This window comes from Tympanuchus pallidicinctus, unplaced genomic scaffold, assembly GCF_026119805.1.
Source record: "Tympanuchus pallidicinctus isolate F22 unplaced genomic scaffold, pur_lepc_1.0 scaffold5, whole genome shotgun sequence".
Lineage (NCBI taxonomy): Eukaryota > Metazoa > Chordata > Aves > Galliformes > Phasianidae > Tympanuchus > Tympanuchus pallidicinctus.
In genome coordinates, this window is record NW_026294769.1 from 33,103,076 (window position 1) to 33,115,853 (window position 12,778).

At 36.0% G+C, this 12,778-nt stretch overlaps 1 long non-coding RNA gene across 1 annotated transcript in view; it reads right to left on the reverse strand.

The window, feature by feature from the left end:
* Nucleotides 1-511: 511 nt before the first annotated feature.
* Nucleotides 512-12,778, reverse strand: part of LOC128090912 (uncharacterized) — a 37,032-nt gene continuing 24,765 nt past the window's right edge. The window contains exon 3 of the long non-coding RNA XR_008211146.1: nt 512-3,975. This is a non-coding gene — a long non-coding RNA (uncharacterized LOC128090912). The remainder of the gene's footprint in view (nt 3,976-12,778) is intronic.

Below are 12,778 nucleotides of genomic sequence, written 5' to 3' on the forward strand. Positions count from 1 at the left end.
ACGAGCATTTTGTAGGATTTGTAAGGAGAAGAGGATGGGTATACATTTGTAAATATAGTCCATTTCCATCTTCATTTCTTCCTTTTTCCCTTTTCTTTTTTCTCCAGTCTTCTTTTTCATCTCCCAAAGCACTGATTATTGAAATAATCCATGGACTTGTACCATATATAGATTTTCAGTTGCTAAGTGCTGGAAATTAACCATCTATGCTATGCAGTTTTTAAATGGCTTCTGCCTTCTGGGGGTCCTGGGGATGATTTTTTATGTGACTCTGATAAAGAAATACTGCACAGAATGACTGATGGACAAAGAAGCATGCTAATCATTAGAAAATATTAGTAATAATGATCAATAAAAGTGTCCTGAAAATTGGTGTACAATAGGGATATGAAATGTTACTGATTCTACTAGTGTTACCAGATCAGCTTCAGAGTCATCTACTGATGTTAGCTTTACCACTTGGCAGAAATCAATTAAGTAGTCTTAGCTTTTGAAATTATTAGATTTTTTTCTGAAAATGATCACATTTTCTTCTCATCTCACTGTGTAACACACTCATACAAAAAGGGTGATATTGCTGTATTTGAGTTCTGTGGAAGATAGAAGCAGAGCTTTAAAGACCATCCATAGCTACTTAATCTGTAGCCCAAATCTTGGCCAAATTTCAGCAATTACAGTACTCACTAAAATAAATACTCATATTCATGTAATGACAGATGAATGCCCAGTTACACTGCAGCAAGACACATTTTCTGCAACAACAAGCAGCCTAAAAAGAACTGTAAAAAAGTAGCTGATACAGGACCTCGACTAAGCCCAAGTGAGTGAGTTATTTGTTCATCAATGGAATTTCAATGGAGTTTTCCAAAAGCCTGCTTTCTGCTTTCACCCCACAGGCTGATGCCTTAGAACAGGAGATTTTAAAGCAGATGACTCAAACAGCTTTTGAAAAGATGGGGAGATGTCACATTTTCTTTTATGTCCTATTTCAAAATTTTAAGTTGAATATGTGAATTTTATTGGTTTGGTTCTTCCCTTCAATTTTTGAGTAATTCAAAATAAAGAAGCCAACTGCAGCAAAGAATCAACCAACACATAAAGGCCTTTGGGGGATGTTTGGTTTGCAAATGAAGAAGACAAAGCGAAATAGAGATTTTCCTATGATCTTGAAAGGTTTCCTTTGTCAGAAAATCAATTTCTGTTCCTTAACCATTTCTCTTTGTAGAAGAATTATTTGCCTGACCTTTGCAGCCAGTTTCTGACCTCTTTGTCTTATTTAAATATGTGTGTGAACATGTACATTCACTGCTCAAACTAGCAGACTGGTACACTTTTTCTCATCTTTGTGCTAGATGAAGATACCACTGATTTTCCTCACCCTACTATGACCACTGTGAATGTGTATACACATACATTCCGGCTAAGTTCTTTGTTTCTAGAATTGTTTAAACAAGAAATAAATACATAAAAATATTTATGGATTAGAAAGTTTACATAAGTAGATGGAAGATTCAGATGGTTTATGTGTTATTTTTCATCTCCCCCATCAATTCATTTACATTTCATTGGCCAAACTTAGCCAAAAACATTTCAAAAAGATGAATATTCAAATTTAAATGATCTGCCTTGTTTATTTTCTATGATTTTTATATTCTTTCCACAAGCATCTGCTACTAGCACCAGTCATAAGTATGAATGAACAAAAAACTGACAAGCTTCTTGAGAATGTTTCTTCTATTTTAGTAAGGAAAGTGAATGCTGCATCGTGATTTTTACTTAGTTAATCCTGTTATTTCCTGCAGTGATTCATCATGACTGGTCAAAACTAAATCAAACAGGAGAAACAAATGCCAGTTAGGTCTCACTTAATCACATACTAATGTAATGATAGATGCAGATATTTTTCTCTGCATGACCTTTGTTGTTTTTATTGTTTGTTTTTTTTTGTTTGTTTATTTGCTCCTTAGCCCAGTATCTACATTTACTTAAACATCATAAAAATCTGGAACACAAATTTAGCATTCTTGTTTTAAAGTGTTACTATTAGAAAGGTGGAAAATTTCCGTGTACGAGCAGCAGTGAAGTTCTAAAACATGGTAGTCATGTTTTTCAAAAAGTAGCCCATTCAGTCTGGAAAAGAGCCACAAGGATATAGCTGCTTTGTTTACCTCTTATAAAGCTTATAGTGACCTCATGTAGAGCTGAGTCTGTTCAACACTGAAGAAGACAGATCTTTCCCGATTCTCACATATGTGAATGATTTCATAAATCTTGAAATCGCTGGCATTTTTTTTCAATGAAATTATTCTTAGAAATTCAAAAACTGATATTCCTATGAAAAAATTTATTTTATTTTATCCATTTGTTTATTTCTTTGTTTATTTATTTATTTTTGCCTGAAACTTCCATTTGCATATTTGGTCATTTTAGTATTATGATCATTTCATTATTGACCTAGGTTTCCTTGGCTTTATGGTTGGAATAGATAATTTTAGAGGTCTTTTCCAACCTTAATGATAGCAGGATTGTACGATTCCACTAAGTAATTTTCAATTTCTACAGTTATTGTCCTTTCCCTTCCCAACTCCCAGAATTTATTAATACTTAAGAATAATACTAGTATAGTAAATTTAATAAAAATATATTTTTAATTTTAACTGAAATTTTCACTTTCAAAGCTTTCTTAAGAAGTAAACACCGAAAAGCAGTAAAAACTACAAAAATATATCTAAATATGTGAAGACTGGTACATTGGAAAGGCTTTCCAGAAACAGGAAAGAAATAATTATTCTGAGTTTTTTTATAGGTGTAAATGTGGTTTGCATGAGCTACAAGTAGTGCTGATAAAATCAGACTTGCTCTTTTCAGGTGTTGGATCAAATAAAGATAACTTGAAAACAGAAGCAAAATACATGCACAGACAAAAAAAAAAAAAAAAGCTTGCATTTTTTCCCACAGTTATTTTTTTCCCCAGATTCCTGCCGTTTACTCCTGGCTGATCACACTACATCTAATTTCTAAATTAGTCATAACTTCTCAATTCTAAAATTTGCATATGCAATACACTATTTCCAGAAATGTGAAAGACTGTTTAGTCAAGGAAAAAAAAAAAAAAGGAAAGAAAAAAGAAAAAATTCTTGCTTCTCTTTAGAAGTTTAGAATGTTACTTATTGTTGGAGGCACTGAACAAAATGTGCTAGAGGAGGTTTGGGTTGGATATTAGGAAAAAATTCTTCTCAGATGGAGTGGTGAGGCACTGGAACAGGCTGCCCAGGGAAGTGGTGAAGTTTTCAGCCTTGATGATTCTCGATTCTATAATATTCACGGTGATAAAGTTGCTAAGTTTCACAGGTGTTTTGAGTATTTATTTCCTTTACGATCACTTGAATTTAAATTTCTTATAGTGTAATTGATCAGATTCTATAACTTCATACAACTGCCATAGCAGTTTTCAGATTGAGTGGAATTTTCCTAATTTCTTTTCAAATAAAATTTGAAACTTACCTTCTTGGTGGTTTGGTTTGTAAGATGAAATTGGGAAAGTATACTACAAAGGAGTTTGTAAATAGAGGTAACAAAAATAAAATCTCATCATTGTCATCACAGAAAATCTGAAAATGTCCTGAATGTATGTACATAAACTTATGTTTTTAGTTTAGTATTCTGACAATTTAGAAGGCTAATACAATTAAACGTCCAGGAAAATAGATATGTATCCACAATTTTAGCTCAATTTACAGAATGTATTTGCTCAAAGGTATTGATCCTTAAAAGTAGACAGATGAGTCAGAACTTGTTATAGCACCAGGGGATTCAAACGTGTTCTCCACATTCCCAAACTCTTCCATAGTCTGCATTTGCATATCAGGAAGTTGAGAGAGTTTTGAGGAAAATAGGATTGTTGCTATGTTCCTCCAAGATGTGAAGGTGTTATCTTCCACCACATGAAGGTCCCATCACCAGGCAAGGCTTAATCTGTAATGAAGGGGCAGGTCAGGGCTGGATGCTATGCTGAAAGGACAGCTGAGGGTCTAGAGGTATATAAATGTCTTCACTCTCAGTGCAGTGACTGAGGAGCTATGAGGCAGTTCTGAAATAAACTCAATGAAAAGGGAAGTGATTAGAGAGCTAAAAATGTTAGATTTTTTTTCCTAATTGGGACTTACTGATAATTATGGCACTAGGTTAACAAATTAGCTATCTCCTATACAGTGGCTTTCCTTTTCAGTCACACATTGAAATTCTAATTATTCCAGAGCCCATGTAGAATTCTTCAGAAGGGGACTTCTTGATCTTGTCCTTATGATACTATGATTCTATGATTCCTTTATTTTCTGAGTTCACCTGATTGATTTGTCAAGAGGATAAACAGTATCTCAAATTAATTCAAGTGTAAGTTTGAATCTGCTAGGAAAAACAACAAAAGAAAAACAAAACAAACAAAAAGAAACCTTTGTTTGTTTGTTTCTTTGAATTTTCCTTTCCTCACATTTTTTATTACATATTTCTCCCTCTGAATATTGTTAACATATTTTACCTAAGTCATATTTCTCTATATATTTGCAAAAAGCTATTCCACTGACTTTTGTAAAATTAGAAAATTACCATAGAAACTGTTCTGTGTTTTAAAAAAAGATATCATTACACCAAGGAGAATGTAAAAATAATGACTGTTTTCCAAAACAGGAAAACATACAGCTCTAGTCTATTATTGGCTGCCAATGGATCAATGGATCCAATGTCTGGATAGAGATCAGAGACGAGTGGTATCCCAGAGGGATCAGTGCTGTGGTTGATACTCTATAATAACTTCATCTGTGACATTGACAATGGGGTTGAGCACACCCTCAGCAAGTTTGCTGATGATACCAAGCTGTGGGGTCCAGTTGACACACCGGAGGGACAGGATGTCATCCAGAGGGACCTAGACAGGCTTAAGCAGTGGACCCAGGTGAACCTCATGAAGTTCAACGAATCCAAATGCACCTGGGTTGAGGCAAGCCTCTCTACTCATACAGCTGGAGGTTGAAAGGATTGAGTGCAGTCCTACCAAAAATAATCTGGGGATACTGGTGGATGGGAAGCTGGATGTGAACCAACAGTTCACAGCTCAGAAAGCCAACTGTATCTTGGGCTTCATCAAAAGAAGAGTGGCCAGCAGGTTGAGGGAGGTGATCCTGCACTTCTACTCTGTGCTGGTGGGTCCTCAGCCAGAGCACTGCATCCAAATGTAGAGTCCTCAGTACTGGAGAGACAAGAACCTGTTAGAGCACATCCAGAGAATGGCCACACAAGTAATCTTCTCTTACAAGAACAGTCTGAAAGACCTGGGGATGTTCAGCCTGGAGAAGAGAAGGCTGCAGTGTGAACTGATAGTGGCCTTTCAATATCTGAAGGGGAGCTACGGGAAAGAAGGGGACAGAATCTTTAGCCGTTTAGGAAATGGCTCCAAAGCTTAGAGAGAGTAGATTTAGATGGATATAAGGAAAAAGCCTTTTACAGTGAGGGTGGTGAGTTACTAGAGCAAGTTGCCAAGTGATGTGGTTGATGCCCTATCCCTGGAGACTTTCAAGGCAATGCTGGATCAGGTCCCGGGCAACATGTTGTTACAAGATCATTTCAGGGGAGTTGGACTAGATGACCTTCCAGTTCTAAGGATTCTTTGATTCTGTAATCATTTATTTAGTTAATATTTTATTCCCATTAAATAGGGAATAAAATATTAACTAGTAGTCCTTTTATTCCCTATTTAAAGGGAATAAAATATTAACTAGTAGTCCTTCTCGATAGCCTCACTTAGTTTATCTAATAGGGAATAACAGCAGTTTCTGATTGTAAACAGTGAATTTTAAATAATAGCACAGTGTTTTGCTCTGAGTTCTTTTTTCTCTTTCCTCCTAGGATGACAGTGCTATCACATTACTTTCTTCAAAAAAGTTCTTTGTTCTCAAAAGAGAATGCAGTATTTTGAAAGAGAGACCATTCAGGTGGAAAAAAAAAAAAAGCCTCAGAAATACATATCTGTAGGAACATTGGATATTTTTGATATTTAGTTTCTGTTTAGTTCAGTAGAAGTTAATGGAATTGGAAGAACTCAGAACTTTAGAACAGTTCTATTTCACTGGCCAGAACCATATCCTTTATATTTGACACTCTCACTTGCGTCCACTTCAGGGTCTCAAAACCATAAGTACTCCAATTTGAGCACTCAGTACACATAGGTATATTATTCTGATTGTGCACAACGGGAAGCCAGAGTGCATCTGATTTGAAAATACAGCATTTAAAGTCAGGGTGAGCATTTAACATATTAAAACATTATCAGCTCTGTGATCTTTTCTGCACTAGTGGCACAACAATTATTTTTGGAGAAACAGCATGAGATGTCATAAACACAGGATTATGACTTCCCTCAGCTAAAGGAAAAGCTGATTTGTAAGGGAAAAAGCTATTCTAATACTAACATCTTTAATAATAGCAAGGGGAATAAAGAACATTGCTATCTAAGGAAATTGCTCAGGGTTTTTTTTTTTTTTTCATTTTAAATGCACTCAGTATGAAAGGCTTCTTTAAAGAAAATTAAAGGAATTGTGTCCTTTTTTTTTTTTTTTAAATCTGTTCAGTTTTAAGGAATTCTTCTTGGTTTTCCTCTTCAAGGAAATTTTAGGCAAAATGTGAGGTAATTGGTTTTAAAATCAAAACCAAAGATCGAAATCATAATATGTTTGGGATAATGTAAAACTGATATATTCACTACTCTTGACAACAATTGTACGTATTGGTAATTTTTTTTTTTTTTTAGTTCATTTTGTCAGTTTTTTTTTTAAATTCAAGCACTTGCTTGTTATTCCAAATCTAATTCCTTCAGTTACTCAATATTTATTACAGTTAGTAAGTACAGGAATGCATGAAAAAGAATTAGTCACAGTAGGCACTGCAGGCACAGGATTGGAAGAGAATCTTATCTGCTCCACTGATTGATGAGGTGTGCACTCTCGTGCCTTCTCACACACCACTGGACTCAGATTATGTCTATGCTAATACCACTACAGCAAAGGCAAAATGGACATTGTAAGCACTAAATAAGGGGAGAAGAGTGACACAGCTGAATTACTGCAATATTAATTAGGGGTGAGAACAAAACACATTCATCTTATTATTTTATCTGTTTATGATGAGTACTAAGTCTTCCTATCTTTCTTCATTCAGTTATCAGTAAATGGGCTGATTCCTTGAATAACTTTTAAGGGAATAGGTCTCATAGAAAGATTTATTCAAGTGTGTAAAGGGGAGAAGAATTTATCTGAGAGACAATAGGCTAATATGGCTGAAGAGGTAGAAGTGTTTGCTTTTACACTGAGAAAGAAGAAAACAGGGTTGGCATATAAAGAAAGATGAGAAGATGGAATGTTTACTTGTTAGAAGATCAATGTTCATAAGCAACACTTTGAGATGTAGTGAATGCTGAATGTGACAGGAGAAGTAGCTTGGTACAAATCAAACGTGTGAAAAGTCTCAGAGATATGGTTATAGACTGTGGAATAGCATATCGAACAGATTCAATCCTTCAGTCATTTAAAAGCCAGACTAACAAAAACATTATGCATATTATGTATATGCATGATACATGTATAAAAATACATTAGAAGATAAATATATATTATTTAATGCAACTGAATTTAAAAATATAAATAATCATTTCATATAAATTCTGAATGTAAACTCATTTTATATGTCTTATAAAATTCCAGAACAGAGCTTATTTATATTCAGCAGTCAAAATGGGAATCTAGACGTACCCCTACCTCATTGAAATCTATTCATCAATGTTCAAAAGGTGTCAGTATTTGTGATTATGGTTCTGCGAAGTGCTGAGAAGGCACCATATATCAGCTCATTTTGATCAGTGGTTATATTGCCTTCAGTTATAAACTGCAGCAGTTCTTTTTCCATCTGCAGGAAAGAACTTACCGTGAAGCAGCTGTTATTGTAAGATTTCCATCTGAATTGTTGCTGCTCCCATTTTAGCACGCAGCCTTTGGATAACATTTAAATAATCAATCTTTTCCTTGCTTATCCAAACCAAACCTAATGTGTTGAGATTTGTCCTTCACTGCTGATACAAATTTATTTTATTAGTCACATCAGTTAATTTTAATTATCATCATTATTCAGTTATAACCTCATGTCTGACAATAGGAAGGATATCAGTGCCTATTCAACTCCTTATCCAAAAGTAGGAAGGTTACTGAGTGAGATTTATTTTAGGAAAAGAGCAGATGAAAGGCAATATCCGGTGTAGTAACATATTGCTAGCTGTGCACTGCTATGTAAGTAGACAAACATGCAATGTGTGGGGTCCAAATTGTGATATTACTTTCCTGTTTATCTTTGTGAATTCCATTAAAAATATGTACCTTTATTGAACTTTAACAAAAAAGACAAGGTAGTTTTATTTTTATTTATTTATTTATTTATTGGGGTCTCCATTCTAGTACTTCTGAAATTTCACTCAAACCACTTGATTAAAAAAGATTTACTGAGGACAAGCTTTCTCCATGGGAGCACAATGAAAGAATCGAACAAACCAATTTCACTGTAATTTGAGAATGCACTGGTAATACCTCTCTGCTGAACCTGATCTGTCTCACCTTGTATCCCACTGTGTAAGGAATGGGGAAAGAATGTGTTTGAGCACATGTCTAAAGGGCTTGAATGGCAGAGGATTGAAACCTATCCTGGTAATGGAACTTTATAAAAGCCTGTATGGTCTTTGAACCTGGCTCTTTTCCAAAACAGGGGGGCACTGTTGTATCTTGTTTGTCATTTCTGCAAGCTAAATAAAAAAGAAATTAGACTGTAAAGTAGGTCCTTCCCAGAACACCTTTGAAAATTACGAAAGCATACTTACAGGGGAAAGCAAGGGAAAAAATTGGAGGCCAAAGGGTTTTTTTTCAAATGTACTGCAGAACTCCTGGTAGAAGAGAGCAGCTGAGCTACAATGAGGCATGACAGAGCAGTCATTAGAAGAGGATGTTCAAATAGTCAGTGTCAGAGGTAAATAAATTACAGCATGTAGGATCATATGAGAAGAATTTCTCTTCCAATTTTGAATTACTAGCAAACAAGTTTTCAAATGATGGTGCATCTTGATGTACATAAGACACACAAATTTGTGTGAAAAAGAGTGGAAAATCCAGCCTAAGTATGTACATGGAGGAGGCTATAAATCTTCTACCATTTCATTTTTACTTCAGAGAGTTTTTGAGCAGCTAAAAAGGGAAACCATCCAAGGCATTGCACACTGTAACTGTGGTTTTCGCTCTGCTAAGTACTGAAGTTACAGTCCTGCTAGCACTAAATCCATAGGAATAAACTGTGTTCTGAGGCTGATCTTGCAGGATACAGACCTTAACCAACTCAACATGCAAAACAAGAGAATCGCAGCATGTCTTTTGTGCCCACGGCTCTTTCTCCTATTTACAGATACTTCCCTTACTTCAGGAATTTTTCTTTTCAGATATTTTCCAGTTGCAGACTTGGATCAAAAGAGGCTTCTTAGTATTTTTAGGCAGCAAAGCAAAGCAAACTGATTAATATAAGGGTCTAGGAAGTGGGAAGCTATCAACAGAACCATGCCCTTGTGTAAACAAAACAGAATGCTAAATCCTCGATTACTTTGGAGGAGGTGGAGCACATGCAATAGTTAGTCATCTCCAGACTATCTCAATTACTTCTTAAAAGAAGCTTTTCTTCATTCTGTTCCTTTCTTCTTGCTTGAATAAACTAATAAGTTTACATGATCAGCTTATATGATCAGTTATTATTTAAGCACCCTATTAATTGATTATGAAAACTTCAAGAAATAAAATTTGGTAGTTTTAGCAAAAACAGGAAAAAAAACCTTTTTTTTTTTTTTTTAAGTTTAAAGATCTGAAATATCTGAAGTGAAAATTTTGTCTAGAATTTTGCCATAATTTTTTAATTTTAAAAGCCTGAAGGCAAAATAAGGGGATTAATCATTTCATTTTTGGGTCAAAGGTAAAAGAGAATTTATTTTGTCCTTTTCCTTCCCAAAACTAAGAAAAAAAAAAAAAATCAGAAAACTCCAGTGCAGCTCTATCCAGTGCAAAAGAAATCACAAATTGAATGTCCCCTCATGTGACAAAAGACAGAATATTATACCTGCTAGCAATAAATTTGCCCTTTATTACAAATGAAGCTTGATTGTATAATACCATATTAACTTTCTTTCTTTTGTCATATTTGCATTAATTGCAGAGCCATGAGTGTGGTGCCAATTACTACAAAAATATCTGTGAATTGCTGACTCATAGCAGTGATTCAAGGGACTATGCTAATGTCGAATTTCTTTGAGTGCAAAAATCAAATAAAGATTGACATTTTGTTCCCCCCTCCCTTTTTAGATGCAAGTACATTAGTATATTATCCACTTTTCATCTGACTCGTAAAAATCATGTTTCAAGTCATAATGTTGTACTCTTTGTGACAGAGGCAAGGTTATTTTCTACAGGGCTCTGTGAACAAAATTCATGAGCAAACCCTTAACTCGACAGAGCTTGCCTGCTGCTGCATTTTTGTTACCATTTGGCAGTTCTGACCTTTTTAATCAGAGTCACTAATTTTCATGAAAATTAGTGGGGATCTGAGCATAGTCCCCATTTCTGAAGTCGTGCATGAAATTTTACTACATCATTGACTTAAGAGCCTACAAGACATTTTCTACAGCACTGAAGAAAATATCATTACAGAAGGAGACTAAGAGTGGGATGAGGGGGTAGTAAATAAGGCGAGGGAGGAGTCTGGCACAGAGACAGCGCATGAAGTTTCCATCCCATATTTTTCTCCTAGCTGTTTCATTATCCTAGCTTAATAGCACTATCTATTTTTGTTCTTGATTTTAATTATGAGGTGGGGATCAGGTGGCTGGGGTCTGAATAGTGTGAAGAACATAATGTAGGCTGCCACTTTTCTCCTCTTTTCCTCCATTTTTGTTTCCTATGAGCCATTAGAATAAGACAAGGCACTGAAGAAATGCACGCTCACAAAGGAAACACAGGGCAGGAATTAAGATCAGTTATTCTGATTTTTCCATATTTTTTTCCTGATTTTTCCCATTCCTTCTGTTTCCATAGTCATTTTCACCTTTTCAAAACTGATGCAAAATCGCTATCAGGGCCAAACAGTATCAATTCACATCTGCCCTGCGCTCACTGAGCAAGGTGGAAGGTACTGGAGGATCAGGGCCCTAATCTCTTTATCCTAGTCAATTCATGATGTGCCTTGGACAAATTGCCAAGACACGGCCCACTCCTACTGAGCCTGTAGAGGTCTAAGCCATGCTGTGAATGGAACATATGGCCCTTCTGACAGCACTTACGCTGTAATCAAGCCTCAGCATGACAGAAAGATATCTCTTAGATCCATTTTATATCAGCTTCAGTTCGACAATTCCTGTTACTCTGTCTTTTATAAACTTGGAAGGATTTTCATCTCAATAAGCAGGATGCACATCCCTATATGCTATGATCTGAAGCATGCTACATTCGCAGCAAGGCTGTGCAAGTGTGGCAAAGGAAGCTGTCAAGCCTCAGCTTTCTGCAAACACAGTATAATTTGAAACAGTACCAGCCCTTCTCCATATTGAGGAGTCCCCGGGTCAGACAAAAAGGACAGCAACACTTGTGAGCAGATGAAGGTCACAAACCAGCATACAAAACAAGAGCTCAGAAATGAGCAAGCCAAGTGAAAGTCCTTAGGTCAGAGATGCTCAGAGATGCCTTTCCCTGCTGTTGGGAGAGGAGGTATTCAGTGTTTAGCTTTACATACGGATACACCGAACTGATAGCTGATTACCATTGAAGGCTCTCCAAAACTTTTTGGGAGCCTTTAGGACAACTATCCATTCAGAAGGATGAATATATTTTCCTCACTGAGCCACCTTTTGGCACCTGGCCATTAAACTGACCTGCCTCCTGTCCACATGAAGGCTCTAAAATTCATGGGTGTACAACATTTTGACTTGCCTGAGCCACACTAAGTGGAGAGGAATTGTTCTGGGCTGAAGTTTTAGTTGCTGTTAAGCCATAGGTATCTGCCTGGGGGGGCCTGGCTGGGCTGCTTGATGGGGAAGAACTGTTACCATGATGGCATTACAGCAGGAGTGCAGCTAATTACTAGCTGTCATGGGTCACATGCAACCCATAGGCCACAGGATTTACATGCTTGCTCTAAATGTTGCAGCTCAAGATCAAGGACAGTTTTTGTGATGTTTCCTTTGGGTGACAACCTGAAGCAGATAGGACAAAGATCCCAGTTTTCTGCTTAAATCAGAGATAACCATAATGAAATACCAGAGTGGATGTGGGCAAACTATTCTTCCAGCCCAGCTGGATATTCAGTCTAAACTACCACCAGTTATTTCAGGATGATGCAACTTTGTACTATCTTTTGTTGTTGGCTGCGATCAAAACCAAACCCACAAATAGTGTTTCCTTCCTAGTTCTACTCAAATCTTCACTGACAGCTTTGTTTTCCAAAGTGCTCCTGAGAATTTCAAAAGCTGAAAGAATTGATGCACTATCCAAACATAATATGATAATGATAACGTGTAAGCAGATAAGGCTATCAAATCAGTAGAATAAACTATCCACTGTAAGATATTTTTAGTCATTGATTCTACTTTACAAGGCAATCTGAATAGGAAAATAAAATATTTGTAGAAAAATAAAGGGATCAGAAAGGAAAAGGTAATACA